General features: G+C 40.6%; 1 protein-coding gene and 1 pseudogene across 3 annotated transcripts in view; both read left to right on the top strand.

Moving 5' to 3' along the window:
• VPS53 (VPS53, GARP complex subunit) overlaps positions 1-17,475 on the top strand; it is a 170,677-nt gene that overhangs the window by 34,273 nt on the left and 118,929 nt on the right. The window lies entirely within an intron of this gene.
• LOC103258379 lies at positions 4,810-12,612 on the top strand (annotated as a pseudogene).

The raw sequence follows: 17,475 nt of genomic DNA, 5'->3' as shown, positions 1-17,475 counted from the left end.
GCGCGCACTACCACCCCCGGCTCATTTTGATTTATTGTAGAGATGAGGTCTCGCCAAGTTGCCCAGGCGGGTCTCAAACCCACGGGCTCAGGCAATCTACTCACCTCAGCCTCCCAAAGGCACGGGATTACAGGCTGAGCCACCGAGCCCGGCTACCACTTTTCAAATTTGATGTAGTTTTTAAAAAGATTATTGAAATGTACTGAAAAGAGTTGTGATCTGAATGTTGGTGTCCCCCCAAAAGTTATATATTAGAACTTAATCTCCATTGGGATAGTATTAGGAAGTGGGACCTTGGGAGGTAAGTTATAAGGGTTCTGTCTCCATGAGAGTGATTAATGCCCTTATGAAAGAGGCTTTTGAAAAGAGGCTATTTGCCCCTTCTCCTATGTGAAAACACATAGAAAGCACCATCTATGAAGGAAGGGTTACCAGACACCAAATCTGCCGGCGCCTTGATCTTGAATTACCCAACCTCTAAAACTGTTAATAGTTTCTGTTGTTTAGGAATTACCCAGTTAAGGTATTTTGTTATAGTAGCCTGAACAGGCCAAGACAAGAGCATTAAAATATTTCTCCCTTTTCTAAGTACATATCTGTGTGAAGCCAGATTTTCCTTATATGTTCAACCAAAATATCATATCAGAACAGATTCAATACAGAAACATATATGAAAGTACAGCTGGTGTTGATTACAGCAGACACTAAAGATATTGGCAAAGTTACAGAAATAGTGCTACTCTTCTAAGAAACGCATTTCCTTTGGGAAAAGTATAGTTTTTTTTTTTTAAATGGTATTCATGTTAACATGTAATGGATTTATTATTATTTTTAAATAAATTAATAGGGCCGGCTTGGTGGCTCATGCCTATAATCCCATCACCTGAGCCCAGCAGGTCGAGGCTATGGTGGCTGTGAGTGTGCCACTGCACTCCAGCCTGGGTGACAGAGTGAGACTCCAACTCGAAAAATAAATAAAATAAAATAAAATAGATTAATAGATACATATTTTTTAAACTTTTCAGTTTAATATCCAGCATTGGTGTATGTCAATAGGTTTAATCCATATATACCCTTTTAACAATTTCCAAGAGTAGGAAAGCTGAGGCGGATGGATCGCCAGAGCCCAGCAGGTCGACACTGGGGTGGCTGTGAGCATGCCACCGCACTCCAGCCTGGGCGACAGAGTGAGACTCCAACTCAAAAAAAAGGAAAAAAAAAAAAAATCCAAGAATATAAAGAGATCCTGACATAAAAAAGTTTTAGAAATGCCCTCCCTGAATAGTGTTATTTGAGTGGAGTTAGCAGGCAATTTGTCCTTGATTTTAATGACAGTAATTCTTTTTTTTTTTTTTTTTTTTTGAGTTGGAGTCTCCATGCCTGGCCTTTTTTTTTTTTTTAATAGCTTCCTTAAATGCCTGCTGGGTACTGTCCTTTTAATATGTTGTTGAATTCTAGTATTTTTATCTAGTATTTTCATTCATATTAAAAAATGAAATTAGTTAATAATTTTCTTCTTTTTGTAATGTCTTTGTTAGATTTGTATCGGGTTTACCTCAGCTTTAGAAAACAAATTGGAGCCGGGCTTGGTGGCTCAGCCTGTAATCCCAGCACTTTGGGAGGCTGAGGTGAGTGGATTGCCTGAGTCCGCGGGTTCGAGACCCGCCTGGACAGGTGAGATCTCATCTCTACAATAAATCAAAAAATTAGCCAGGTGTCATAGCGCGTGCCCGTAGTTCCAGCTACTGGAAGGCTGAGGCAGAAGGATCGCCGGAGCCCAGCAGGTCGAGGCTGCGGTGGCCGGGAGTGGCCACTGCACTCCAGTCTGGGTGACTGAGTGAGACTCCAACTCAAAAAAAAAAAAAAAAGAAAACAAATTGGGATGGTTTCCATCTTTTCTATGCACCTAAATAGTTAAAAGTTATACCCTGAAGGCTTTGAAACAATTTACCTGTAAAATTATCAGTGTCTTGTGCCTTTTGGGGAATTTGTTTCTTGGCAGCCTTTTCTGTAATTTCGATGGTTATATTTACATCTTCTTCTTGAGTTGACTTTAGTAAGTATAGATTCTTGAAAATAATTTCACTCAGATGTTTAAGTTTATTTGTCCTTTCCAAATCTCTGTTTATATATTTGCTTTCCATTCTTATTGTCATATTTCCTCCTTTTTTCCCTAGATTAAACTAGTCAAAATTACTGAAGACCTTTTCAAAGGATTTATTAGTAAATCTAAGTTCTTAGATTTATTCATCAAGTCTATTCTTTTCCTGTTTCAGTTAATTACTCTATGCTTTTATCTTTTTTACTTCTTTCTTTTTTTTGAGTTGGAGTCTCACTCTGTCACCTAGGCTGGAGTGCAGTAGCATGCTCATGGCCTCTACAGCTTCTACTTGCTGGGTTCAGGCAATCCTTTCACCTTAGCCTTCCAAGTAGCTGGAACCACAGGTACATGCCACCACGCCCAGCTAATTTGCTTGATTTATTGTAGAGATGAGGTTTCACCAAGTTGCCCAGGCTGGTCTCGAACCCGTGGGCTCAGACAATCTTCTTGCCTTGGCCTCCCAAAGTGCTGGGATTACAGGCTTGAGCCACCACACTTGGCCTACTTCTTTCAACTCTGTCTCCTTTCAATTTCTTTTTTTTTGTTTTGAGTTGGTGTCTCTGTCGCCCAGACTGGAGTGCAGTGGCACGCTCCCGGCCACCGCAGCCTCGACCTGTTGGACTCCAGTGATTCTTCCGCCTCAGCCTTCTAAGTAGCTGGAACTACAGGCGTGCAATACCATGCCTGGCTAATTTCTTTTTGATTTATTGTAGAGACGAGGTCTCACCAAGTTGCCCAGGTGGGTCTTGAACCCGTGGATTTAGGCAATCCACTGGCCTCGGCTTTCCAAAGTGCTGGGATTACAGGCTGAGCCACCAAGCCAGCCCTTTAATTCTTTGTTATGTAAGAATAAGAGCATTTAAAGGTTTGCCTTTTCTCTGAATACTACTTTAGCCACATTTCCTGAGTGTTCAAATGCATTTTTATTTTTGTTATTTTAAAAATAATCTTCTTTGTTTTTGTTTTGAGACAGGTTACTCTGCCACAGCTCACTACAATCTCAACCTCCTAGGTTCAAATAATCTTCCTGCCTCAACCTCCCAAGTAGCTGAGAATACAGGTGTGTGCCACCCTGCCTGGCTAATTTTTTCTGAAATAGTCTTTGAATGTAGTTTTTATTTCACCTAATAATGAAGAGTTAAGAGCAATTTTTTTCTTGGCAAATAGTTTAATGATCCTTTTGAAAATTTTATTAAATTTCATGTGATTAATATGACTTTTTTATTTTTAATTTTTAAAATTTTTAAAATTTTTTGAGTTGGAGTCTCACTGTCACCCAGACTGGAGTGCAGTGGCCGCTCCTGGCCACCGCAGCCTTGACCTGCTGGGCTCCGGCGATCCTTCCGCCTCAGCCTTCTGAGTAGCCGGAATTCGCTACCACGCCCGGCTGATTTTTTGATTTATTGTAGAGATGAGGTCTCACTGCCCAGGCAGGTCTCGAACCTGCGGGCTCAGGCAATCCACTCACCTCAGCCTCCCAAAGGCGTGGAATTACAGGTTGAGCCACTGAGCCCAGCTGACTTTTTTATTTTTTTGAGTCAGAATCTCACTCTGTCACCCAAGCTTTAGTGCAGCGGCATGATCACAACTTACCACAGCCTTGACCTCCTGGGCTCAGGTGATCCTGCTGCCTCAACCTCCTGAGTAGGTGGGACTACAGGCATGTACCATCATGCCTGGGTAGTTTTTTAAAAACATTTTTTGTAGAGATGAGGTCTTGCTATGTTGCCTAGGCTTGTGTTGAACTTTGGGGCTCAAGCAGTCCTCCTACCTCGGCCTCCCAAAGTGCTGGGATTATAGGTATGAGCCACTATGACTGGCCTTTTATTGCTTTTTTTTGAATTTCTCTATCTTTATCAGCTTTATTGAGATATAATTCTCATACAACTTATATGAGAATAAGTATACTATTAAATGTTTTTTGTATGTTATTAATTTAAAAAAATTATGTAAAATAACCAGGCATGGTGGCTCATGCTTGTAATCCCAGTACTTTGGGAGGTCAAAGTGGAAAGATCACTTGAGGCCAGAATTTCCAGAACAGTATAGGTAATGTAGCAAGTACCTGTCTTTACAAAAAAATTATCCTGGTGTGGTGGCATGCACCTGTAATCTTTGCTTCCCAGGAGGGTGAGCTGGGGGGTTTCCTTGAACCAAGGAGTTTGAGATTGCAGTGAGCTTTGGAAGCACCACTGCCTTCTAGTCTGGGCATCGGAATAAGATCCTGTCTGTTAAAAATTGTGTAGGCCGGGCGCAGTGGCTCACACCTGTAATCCCAGCACTTTGGTTGGCCAAGGTGAGAGGATTGCCTGAGCCCATGGGTTTGAGACCAGCCTGGGCAACATTGTGAGACCTTATCTCTACAATAAATCAAGAAAAATTAGCATGACATGGTGGCATGTGCCTGTAGTTCCAGCTACTTGGAAGACTGAGACGGAAGGATTGCCTGAGCCCAGCAGTTCGAGGCTGTGGTGACCGTACACATGCTACTGCCCTCCAGCCTGGGTGACAGGAAAAAAATGGGCCGTCATGGCCGCGTGCCCTGCAGGAAGCCAATGTGGAAGTCACTAACTGATCACGCTTGCTGGGATCCACCTCCGAGCCGCAGCGACCTGGGCAAGTAGGGGTGGTGGCTCAAGGGTTGCGAGGGAGCTCTGAGAGTCCGGGTCTGTCTCTAAGGATCAGCAAGGGCGGACTGGCGGCTCACTATGGGTGGCTTTTTCTCAAGTATTTTTTCCCAGTTTGTTTGGAACGCGGGAAATGAGGATTTTAATTTTGGAATTAGATGGAATTGTACAGATTGCAAGTTGGAGAAGTCGTGACTACTATTCCTACCATCGAATTTAACATAGAGACAGTGACATACAAAAACCTTAAGTTCCAAGTCTGGAATTTAGGAGGACAGACAAGTATCGGGCCATTCTGGAGATGTTACTGTCCAAACACAGATGCAGTTATTTATGTAGACCGAGTGACTGAGACCGAACTGGCATTTCCAAATCAGAGTTAGTTGCCATGTTGGAAGAAGAGTTGAGAAAAGCCATTTTAGTGATGTTTGCAAATAAACAGGACTTGATGGAACAGGCCATGACTCCCCCAGAGATGGCAAATTCACTTGGGTTGCCTGCCTTGAAGGACCAAAAGTAGCAGTTATTAAAAACATCGACAACCAAAGGCACTGGCCTCGATGAGGCCATGGAATGGTTAGTTGAAACTCTGAAAAGCAGACAGAAGTCCAGTTCCTCAGCTCTTGGAATTGAAGGCCATATCGCCTGTTACATTCACATTGTGAGATGTGGAAACTGCATAGTGTCGTCATGTGCAGAACTGACTGCAATGTTTGTAATAAATACGGAAAATAGTATGTGGAGAGGTAACTCGGTTGAATCACCTGAATATTCTGTGTCATGTACAATATTCCTTCCTTGCTTTCTTGTGTTAAGGTATATATTCTGTTTGTGTGAAATTCTTATTCCAGTACAGTTCTGTTAAAGAATGCATTCTTTTTGGGGGAAAAAACCCTCCTGTTTTTGAATTAGTAGTTGCAGCTTGTTTGTATGAACACTAATAAATATCTTAACTCAGATTTTTTTCCCCTTATAATGAATTAAGTCTTTCCAAAGATTAGACTCAATAGAGTAGGCTAGGAACATAGTCTGTATAATATAGTCCTCATTTGCTTAACTTTTTTCCTTTAAAAACTTGTGGTTGTAGACATGAATATTATTTTGGTAGTTAACTTTACTAACATCTGTAATTGTCATTTACCTTATAGTTGTCAAAAAATTTTACATATAGTGATCTAGTTGATTTGTGCAGGATCTATGTGAGGTAGGTAGGATGGGTTGTGATGTTTTCATGTGGTGGACATGGACCAGGGTTCCGACAGGTTGGCTTGCTCAAGGCCACCTGTTAATGAGGAGCAAATAGGGCTCAATGTAGGATGTTTGGGTCAGAAGCTTGACTCAGACCGCACTGTGTATTTCTGAAAATGCCAACACTGACAACACAGACAGCCTGACTCTTAAATAAAATTATGCTAATTGAAGTAGTCACCATACATGCAAAATAACATATGTATTTATCTGTACTGGAAGTGATCAATGATGCAGTAAAAACAATCCTAAATGGTTATATTTGATGGCATTCACAATACATTAAAGAAAAAAATTCACATTAAAGGAAATAAAGTCTATTTTAAGAAGCATTTTCTTTTTTTTTTTTTGAGTTGGAGTCTCACTCTGTCACCTAGACTGGAATGCAGTGGCTGCTCCCGGCCACTGCAGCCTCGACCTGCTGGGCTCCGGCTATCCTTCTACCTCAGCCTTCCAAGTAGCTGAAACTATAAACGCGCGCTACCACGCCCGGCTAATTTTTTTTTTTTTTTTGATTTATTGTAGAGATGAGGTCTCACCAAGTTGCCCAGGCGGGTCTCGAACCCGCGGGCTCAGGCAATCCACTCACCTCAGCCTCCCAAAGTGTGGGATTACAGGCTGAGCCACCGAGCCCGGCTGAAGCATTTTAAAAAGTGTAAAGTATATGTAACAAAATGTATCATTTTAACAAAGTTTTAAGTGTACAATCCGTGGCATTAATTACATTCACAATGTTGTACAGCTAATATTACTTCTATTTCTGATATTTATTCATCATTCTCAGTAGAAACCCTGTAACTATTAAACAATAGCTTCCTTTTCCCATTTCCCCCCAGCATCTTGTAACTTCTAATGTACTTTCTGTCTCTATGAATTTGCCTACTCTGGGTACTTGATTTAAGTGAAATTCTACAATATTTGACCTTTTGTATCTGGCATATTTCACTTCTATTGTCTTCAAGGTTCATTCATGTTACAGCATATATCAGAACTTTGTTCCTTTTTATGGCAGAATTATATTTCTTCATGTCTGTAGGCCATATTTTGTTTATCTGTTCCATCCATTCATGGACACTTGGGTTGTTTCTACCTTTTGGCTCTTGTGAGCAGTGCTGCCATGAACATTGGCCTATAAATATCTGCTCAGGTCCCTGCTTTCAGTTTCTTTTGGTGTGTACCTAAGAGTGGAATTGCTGGGTCATTTTGTAATTTTTAATCCTTTCAGTATTTAATCACTTTGGAAACATTTTTCCATTTTGTTCTGAACTTTAATAGATTAATTGTTTCCATTAGACACCGAAAGCGTTAACATAAACACTCTTTATTTTGCCTTCATTCAATTCATGTGGACTATGTGTTTCAGGTTAGCTAGACAGTCTCAGGCTTTTGTAGCAGTGCCTAATACTAGAGATGCTCTCTGCCTGCAAAATAATGCCACTCTGATTTTTTCTTTTAAATTATTTGGTTAACTAGTCCAGCAGTTGGACTATTTCCTTCTTGACCTTAGAAACACAGTCCCACTTGTCTGTAACATGATTATTGAAAATAGTTTTAGAAAAATAATGTGCCAAGAAGGAACACTGAAGTTTATTATTCTTCTGAGCCATCTCCATATAAATTGGCACTCTTCAAGAGCCAAGAAGGAAGGTCAGGCATAACTTTTGCCATCTGCTTGTTTCCATGTTAGAGGCAGTCACAAGTTTAAACTAGAGTCTCTACATCTAAAGAGGAAAATGCCATTCATCACCACTGTAATAGCTCTGGCTATTACCCAAGTCACTCTTGCTTTTGATTGCTAGTAGTTAAGAGATTTTGTAAGGAAAATTCCATCCTCAGTTTGAGATTGTACATTAGAAAAATTGCAGTATTACTGCTGACAGGGCAAAGCTTTCTGAGTTTCAGGTCCTTGACACAAGAAGTCATTCAGATATTTTTGAACAATGGATGGGAATTTGAAACACTGTCTTCTTGTAGGAACTCGACCTCTTTTTTCCTCCTCCCTCTTTCATCTGTGGAAACACAGTATTTAGTGCAGTGTGAATTTGGTGCTGTGGTTGTTCTATAAGTATTTCCATTTATAAATTTCTGTTTTCAAGAGTTGAGGCCAGGTACTGTGGCTCATGCCTGTGATCACAGCACTTTGGGAGGCCAAGGTAAGAGGATTGCCTGAGCCCAGGAGTTTGAGACCAGCCTGGACAACAAAGTGAGACCCTGTCTTTACCAAAAAAAAAAAAAAAATCAGAAAATCAGCCAGGCGTGGTGACACACACCTGTAGTTCCAGTTACTTGGGAGTCCGAGACTGAAGGATTGCCTGATTCCTGGAGGTTGAGACTGTGGTAAGCCCTAATCGTGCCACTGCATTCCAACCTGGGTGACAAAGTGAGACCCCCAACTCACACACACACAAAAAGAGTGTGTAATATAGCTATAAAATTTCCTTTGTTGTAAGTTGGACTCCAAAGTCTCCTTTGAAAGATTAGTTTTGCAAAACCAGAGCTAATATATCTGTTTTGGTTTAGTGTTTTATAGTCATCTAGATTACAGCTCTTAACATACACAAAAGCTGGCCATCCCCTGTATAGTACTGGATCACATACCAGGATTTCTGATTTCTGTTTCTATATTGTACTGTGGACTCCCTGAACAGATGCTGTGTTAATCTGTGTGTGATATCGAGGATATGGATGTTAATTAAGCAAGACGTATTAATGTCACTCTCATAACAACCGACAACTAGAAGGCTAATTCTTCTGGAGATGGGCTTACTGACAAGTAAATTTAATGATCCAAATACGGACTTTTTTTTTTTTTTTTTTTGAGTTGTAGTCTCTGTCACCCAGGCTGGAGTGCAGTGGCATGCTCCCGGCCACCACAGCCTTGACCTGCTGGACTAGGTGATCCTTTCGCCTCAGCCTACCAAGTAACTGTAATACAGCAATGGACCACCACGCCCGGCAAATTTTTTGATTTATTATAGAGATGAGGTCTCAACAAGTTACCCAGGCTGGTCTCGAACCTGTGAACTCAGGCAATCCTCTCACCTTGGGCTCTCAAAGTGCTAGGATTATAGGCGTGAGCCACCATGCCCAGCGTCTTTTTTTTTTTTTTTTTTTAAGTCAAGGTCTCACTCTGTCTGCCAGACTGGAGTGCAGTGGCATGATCATGATGATCACAGCTCATAGCAACCTCCACCTCTTTGACTCAGGCTATCCTTCCACCTCAGCATCCCAAGTAGCTGGGACTACAGGCATGCGCCACCATACCTGGTTAATTTTTAATTTTTTTGTAGAGATGAGTGTTCACTATGTTGCCCTGGTTGGTCTCAAACTCTTGAACTCAAGCAATCCTCTCACCTTGGCCTTCCAAAGTGGTGGGATTACAGGCGTGAGCTACTGCACTTGGCCCAAATACTTTCTTTTGTAAAGCAGAAGAAGATAATGATTGAGCAACCTTTACCCCATCTTAAACCTAATTACTCACCCCTGTCTCCTTATCAAACTTTTCTTGTTCCCAGTCACATGGGAGCAGTAGGAACAGATAGCCAGTATACTGTTATTCTTATGATAATATTATCATAAGCTAGGCCAAGTGCTACTTCAGGTTAGAAATCTACCCTTTTTTTTCAAATGAGTACTTGGAAATTCTGATCTTTAGAGATTTCTGGTGACTAAATTAGCATCTCGTGGGCAGGTTTCAGTACTACTTGTCAGCCCTGAAGTTTTCCAGTTCTTTAGAATTAAGCAGGTAGTGTTATAAGGCTAACCTGTTTTATTGATTCACTATAAGCAAAGACACATTTTGAGTTGCTTTTGTAGAGGATACATTTTGAGTCATTTGTTTTGGTCTATAATGCTAATATTTTATTACAATATAAATACATTTACCTGGCATTCTACAAAATATTTTGCACGTATTACTTTACTTGATCCCCACAAAGATGTAAGTTAGGCCATGGAGATGCTATTTTCTCCATTTTACAGATGAAGAAAGAGGCTCAGGTAAATGCTGTGACTTGCTCACAATCATACTCCACTGAGTTCATCAGGGACCCAGAGCTTCTGATTCCCATCATGCTGCATGCTTGTCCATACTAAATTCTCTTTATAAACGGTGACAAACATTCAACAGCAGATTTGGGAGCCACTTTTTTTGGACTGCAAAACCTGAAAAGTTAACTGGTTCACCAGGGAATCCAAACAGTGGCAGTGACAATGGCCTCATTAACCAGTTGAGTCCCCCTCAGCATGATGAAGAAACTGGACAGAGGGAAGAACTTAAGGATGAAAAGAGAACTGTGTGTTCACTACACACCCGTAGTATTGAAATATAAAAATCAATGAGATCCTGAAAAGAATAAATGAAATAGGAGGGGAGAAAAATCGTTCAGCTGAAACTCCAAGGGGGGCTAGTTAGTCCAGAAGGAATTAAAAATCAGCTGGAAGGAACATCCATCTGTCACCGCAAACAGATGTTTCTCCTGAATGAAGAACCATAATGTAGATGCGAGTTACTAAGTGACTAAAATTAGAAGTAATAGTAAGATGTGAGGAATTAGGATGAAGTCAGTAAACCTCCAACTTGGCAACTGGAAGTCTGAGCTATTTGGGGAAAGTAGTCCTTTGTTAAACTTGGACACATTGTTCCTTTAAATGTGCTCATTTCCTAAAGTACTGAATTTCTGTACCTTTTATTCAGCAAAACAGTGGAGGCTTTTGCTTTAACATTTCCTTCTCTTTTGCTATTTGGACTTGTTGCTTTAAATGCACTCAATCTCGGGGTTACCTTTCATCAGAGGGATGAACGCATTCATCACTCCCAGCTAATTCAGGGCTAACGTAGTTTAAGTTATGGGCGATAACAGATATAAGCAGAACTGCAAAATGTAAATGTTTAGTCTTGTTCAGGCACTGCTAGATTTGTGTCCCAGCCTCACTTGTGATTTTAACTTCTGGCTTGTCTCCTAAAAACAATAAAAATGAACTTTTTCAGTGGATGTGGTTTTCAGAATCATAAATAAAAGTAACTTACGTGGAACAGAACATTTTAACAAATAAGGTGAGAATTACTTCTTTTGTTCTTTACAATCTTTTGGTTCACAAACTTGGAAAGAAATCTGTGCTTTAAAGGAAGGCTTTTCATATTCAAGGTTTCTGAATAGATGGATTAGTGTAAACACCAGTGATTCTCATCTGATGGGTGCCGTCTGGCATTTGACCAGGGCTGCCAGACCTAGAAGGAAGCTGGTGTGTTCTATGATGCAGGAAAGCATGGAGCTGTAGACATGTAGCCATCCGTGGCTGTGAGATTCCTGTAGCCTCTGTTACTGTTTAGCATCATTGTGAGGAATGGTCTGCACTATTACTATTGCTGAGCCTTCTTAAAGCACTTCTGCTCCAGCTGGGGATGCCCTGTTTCTATAGCAACAGTTCTCAGTGGTGGCAGGGTGGTCAGCAGTATCAAAGGAAGGGACTTAACCCTAGTGTCTACCTTCAGTAGATGTCATAAGGGCTTCTGTTTAGGGCTTATCAGATGTGGTAGCACTCATCGATGTTTCTGCTCTCTTGAGGATCCCCTTGCTTTCCAAATGATGCTGCCATTCTTTATTTATACCTTCTGCATCATTTTTATCTCACAGTCATTTATATTTCTTTAAAGACGTATCTCCTATCTAGTGACCTTTTTCTCTCCATATCTAACACGGTTCATATAGTAGGCACTCACTTTTTATTGAAGGAAGTACAGAAAACTTAAATTTTTTCTGGAGAATGTCTCATTTTCAAGATGGTTCGATGATACCAGCCCCTTGATCCATGAGCCATTCTTCTGAGTATGCCTGCAAATATTAAACTTAACCAGCTTATTTATGAAGTTCTAAAAGATGAGTCAACAACCTTTGACTCTTAGAGGGATAGTCTTATCTGAAATATTTACTCTATCTGGGAAATCTGGAAATATTAATAGTTGCTTCTTCTATGAGCTGGGTGCTTTATAAACTCAATCAGGACCCTCTTTGTTGCAGAAGACAAAAATTCCTGTTCAAATTGGCTTACTCAAAAGAGAAGATTATTTGGAAGAATTCTATTGTGTCTTGTTTTTATTTAATTTTTTGTAGAGATGGAGTATCATTATGTTGCCCAGGCCCGTCTAGAACTCCTGACCTCAAGCAATCTGACTACCTCAGCCTCCCAAAGTGTTGGGATTACAGATGTGAGCCACTGTGCCTGGCCTGTGTCTTGTTATGAAGAAGCTGAGCAAGTCTGACCATTAGAAGAGTAGTGTCTCAGCTGGACTTGTCAAACAACTGTAGCCTAGGACTGGAATAATGCTCAGTGTCTTTCCCTGGTCATGTCTCTGTGCGTGTTGGCTTTGTCATCTCTACGCAGAGACCAGCCTCCTCCCCTGTTTGGGGAACCTCGCTGCTATCTAACTCAGTCTTACATCTTGGGGCTCTCACTACCCAAGAGAGATGAACTGTCTTTCCCAATTCTAATTCTGGAAAAATGACAGGAAAACTCCAAGTGGCCCAGCTTCGGTCTGGTCTGCCCCAGGACAGCAGGCTCTGTAAGAATGGTGAGAAGATTTTCAGGAAGAAGGATGAGTACTGGTTAAACAGTTCAAAAGATGTTCACCACTGAACCCTGTATTTCTTCCTAACAAAAAGTTTTTGTGGCCAGAGGTGGCTCACTCCTGTAACCCCAGCACTTTGGGAGGCTGAGGCAGGAGGATTGCTCAAGTCCAGGGGTTCAAGATCAGTCTAGACAACATAGCAAGTCCTTGTCTCCACAAAAAAATAAAAAACTTAGCTGGGCGTGGTAGCACACACTTGTAGTCCCAGCTACTCAGGAGGCTGGGGTGGCAAGATCACCTGAGCCCAGGAGGTTGAGGCTTTGGTGAACTGTGATTGTGCTTCTGCACTCTAGCCTGAGTGACAGAATGAGACCCCAACTCAAAAAAACAAAAGTTTTTGTGGTAGATGATATATAATTTCTGTTGTAGAAATTATGAAACTGTACCTCCTAGAGATTAAATGTCTTGGCAGAGATCACATAATACGTGGCCAGTCTGCATGTTCAAAAACCCTTGCTTTTGTTGTTGTTGTTGTTTTTAATTAACACTATATGTTGATTTTTCGTACACTAGAAAAGAAAAGGGAACCAACAAATAGATGTGAAGTTGGAAAACAGAACTGGCAGCAGAATAGTGGAAAAAATCTAATTTTCTTCCCAGTAACCTTGAGTATTAGCACCTTATTTTTACAAAAACAGTCTAAAGTCATACCAGTTCTTCTGAAAATGAACAACCTTTCCTCCTTCCTGCAGTGGTAGCAAAAGGCACCTCAGTTTAAAATCTCTGAAAGGCTGCCTGTGGGCTCACAGGATAAAGACGATATAATTCTCTGATGGAACAAACTACAAAATTAGATGCATCTAAGAGCCAGAGGGGATGTTTGTTTCTTAAGGCATTTCCATTGGATCAGAGCCCCTCTATCTATACAGGTAGCAGACAACAGTTCTGCAAAGAAGAAATAGAAAAAAAGGAAAGAAGAAAGCAGCAGAGTCTGTGCCAGGTGCCTCACTGCTTATCTTCTGCACACATGATGTGGTGTGGCTTTGAAAGCCTGCTCAGAGTCTACTTAAGGAGGCAAGGAAAATGAAGAGTGATGGTTACAGAAATACACAGATATTGTAATTGGTTTTGCTGAGTCTTCTAGACTAGCTCAGTATGTTGCTTTGCATCTCCTGATTACAGAATTTGAGTTACTAGAGAGGGCTTCTGTAGTAACTGCTTCATAATAGTACCCTCAAATGCAGGCTGTAGCCATACTCCAGTGCTCAGTTCAGAAACTCCAGTAAGGGTAGATTGAAAGCTGACATTTTGGAGTGATTAATTCTGTTTTTAATTCATAAACAGCTTAGAATGGAAAAGTAGCCACATTTTATTTTAAAGAGTGTATAGGGACAGTGCCAGAATCTTTCCTTCAGCACATTTTCTGATCAGCCAGGTAGTAAAAGTACTTTAGTACTTTTAAAAAATAAATCTTAACCTTTTGAAGGTCTTATGATTCTTCCAATTACAAAACACTCTTCGTTCCGTATAATTGATGATTAGAGGTTAGATGTCAAATATTAGGTTATGTCTTGAGAATGAACTTGGTTGATAGAGTGAATACTTCAGAGGAGCCTTTCTGACTCTGGAAAATAAATTATATTAAATTTCTCCAACTTTAGTACATTATTGTAACAAGCAAAGTATTCTAGCCAGAAAAAAAATCTGGCAGACAGTTTATCTTTCTTGGAGACTGTGAAATGTAAGATTGTGTGAGTCTTATTTGTTTGTTGAAAGAAAAAAGTGGAATCTTCAGCAGAGATGGTTCTGATAGGATGCCAGATTAAGAATAAGAGAAAAAAATAGGGGTAGAAACCCTTTCTCTGAGAAAGGATCATACACACTTCTTCAGATGTGAGATCTAAGTATATAACTTGACCCTTTTTTGCCTTTCTTAGCTGAATGTTATATGTTTTAGCATGTTTGACTAGAAGACAGTGATTATAATCCCATTAGCATATAACTATAACATGACATGACCTGTAATATCACAGAATTTCATGCAAGCCGTGCCCCAAAAGATCAATCCTTTCTAGTGGTTGGTTGCCTACAGAGGACTTTGTAGCACTTTTTTACTCCATGACCCAGTATTTTTTAGAAGACTTCAGTGGGTTTAGAATTTGCTGACTCCTTAGCTGGGCTCGGTGGCTCAGCCCATAATCCTGCGCCTTTGGGAGGCTGAGGTGAGTGAATTGCCTAAACCCGCGGGTTCGAGACCCACCTGGGCAACTTGGCGAGACCTCATCTCTACAATAAATCAAAAAATTAGCCGGGCATGGTAGTACGCGCCTGTAGTTCCGGCTACCTGGAAGGCTAAGGCGGAAAGATTGCCGGAGCCCAGCAGCTCGAGGCTGCGGTGGCTGGGAGCGGTCACTGCACTCCAGTCTCCAACTCAAAAAAAAAAAACAAAAAACTTTGCTGACTCCTTGTAGTATCTTGGATTTTAGACTCCATATTAGCCAAATAGGTAATAGTTTCAGAAAGCATGAAGCTGTAATTTTGAACCACTGCTTGTACTTGTACCTGAAGTTAGAGGAGTAGGTGTCAGCATATTGCCCCCATCATACTTTTAATGGGTGAATAATTGTCAGGTTCCAACTGTGCTTGGTTAGATGCTATAGTAAGGTGACCATATAATTTATCACCAGGGTCACTTTTGAGAGTGAGAGAAAGCTATTAATAATTACACTGAGTCATACATTTGGCCTGTCACGTTTAAACCAAAATAGGTTGCCTTAGCTAGGGGAGTTTATAAGAATGTCATTCATATTTTTGGTTCATACTCTAAAAAGTTCTTCTCTTCTGTAATTATTCCATTACACCCCCAAATCAATTTCTCATCTTCTACAGAATCATTCCCATAACAGTTATGCAACAAGCATTTCTATCTTTAAAAATTTATCCCTTTACCCCATCTATTGCCCCATTTTTCTTGTCTTCTCATAGCAAAAACTTCTTGAAAAGATAGTTTATACCAGGATCAGCAAGCTTTCTGTTAAGGGCCAGATAGTAAATATTTTAGCCTTTAATGGACCATATGGGCTCTATTGAAACTATTCATCTCTGCCATTGTATGGCAAAAGTCACCATAGACAATACTTAGACAGATGAGTTTGGCTGTGTTCCAAAAGAACATTATTTACAAAAACAGGTGGCAGACTGGATTCCGCCCACAGGCCATCATTTGCCAGCCTCTGCTCTGTATCACTGCCCCCACTTCATCATGTCATCGCTGTCCACTTCCATTCCCTTGATTCTGCTGAACTGCTCTTGTCAAGGTCATCAGCAATTGCTCTGTTAAAATTAGTGGCAGTTCTCTGATTTAATCTTACATGAATTTTCAACAACATAAGACCCAGTCGCTCTTTTCCTCCGCTTTCAAACACTTGTGTTTGACTTCTGTGACACCATAGTTCTGGTTTTCTCTCATGTCACTGGTGGGTTTTTTTTCTGCATCTTTACTCATTCCTTCTTCTTAGACTTTGCTCTCCTTCCAGACTTCTGAACATTGGAGTACCTGAGGGCTCAGCCCTGGGCCATCTTCACTGTCTATTCTTTTTTCCTAGGTGACTTCTTCCAGTCTTACAGACTTAACCCTTTGTACTCGGACACATCTCCTGGATTAACTACCAGCAACTTGACCGCAGTTTTTTATGAAATAGTAAAAAACAAATCTCTTCATATTAAATAGTATATGTTGGAACCGATTATTCCAATTATTTTGTTGTAATGATATTTGGCTTATAGTGGAATTTTCGACATTGAGAAACTTACTTATGATAAAAAAATTAAAATTTTATATCTTATACTTTTCTAACATGTGGTAATGAATGAAACAGTCACTAACATGCACTGCAGTTTCATTGATACATGTTGTGCAATAGTAATTTTTTAACATCTTTCACCTGGTGATTTTCTGTTTGAGCAGACAGTACAGTCTCATTTTCTTCCTCCCACATTAATAATATGTAATTTAAGCCAGGTATGGTGACTCACGCCTGTAATTTCAGCACTTTGGGAGGTGGAGGTGAGAGGATTGCCTGAACCCAGGAGTTGCAGAGCAGCTTGAGCAACTTTGCAAGACCTTGTCTCTACAATACATCAAAAAATTAGCCTGGTGTGGTGGTGCACGCCTATGGTTCCAGCTATTTGGAAGGCTGAGGTGGAAGGATCATCTAAGTTCAGCAGGTCGAGGCTGCAGTGGCCGTGAGCATGGCACTGCACTCCAGCCTGGGTGACAGAGTAAGACTCCAACTTCAAAAAATAAGTAATTTATTGTCCAGTCTGTTGTTTGAAGACAATGTGGAAGGACACACTCGTGATTCTTGAAAACCACTTCTCAACTGATAGATCATTTCTCAGTGTATATTTCATGGCTTTATTTGCTTTTTCATGCAATTTGAATGGAAATCTTCAAGTAAACATACATTTCTAAAGTGGGAGGGGGAAGCCTCCAGGATCTCTGAAATGCCTTTGGAATCTTTCTTCCATATTTTTAATGAATAGCACCTGGGTCTCTTCTCTCCATACAAATCTCTTTGGCAATCGGTTGCTTGACCATACCCTTGGTTTGCTTTCCTAAACATGACTTGATACTTCTTAACATGGCTAGGCTGCAGATTTTCTAAATCATTCTGTTCTGCTTTCCTTTTAAATATAAATTCTGTCTTCAAAAATTTTCTCTCTGTTCACATCTTACCACATGCATTTAAAAGTAGCTACATAAGCCAGGCTTGGTGGCTCAGCCTGTAATCCCGCGCCTTTGGGAGGCTGAGGTGAGTGAATTGCCTGAGCCTACAGGTTCGAGACCAGCCTGGGCAGCGAGACCTCATCTCAACAATAAATCAAAAAATCAGCCGGGCATGGTGGCACATGCCTGTAATTCGGCTACT

This window comes from Carlito syrichta, unplaced genomic scaffold, assembly GCF_000164805.1.
Source record: "Carlito syrichta isolate Samal-C Ts95f unplaced genomic scaffold, Tarsius_syrichta-2.0.1 Scaffold302085, whole genome shotgun sequence".
Taxonomy (NCBI): Eukaryota; Metazoa; Chordata; class Mammalia; order Primates; family Tarsiidae; genus Carlito; species Carlito syrichta.
The sequence above is the reverse complement of the archived record's forward strand: the minus strand, read 5'-3'. Positions and strand labels throughout refer to the sequence as shown.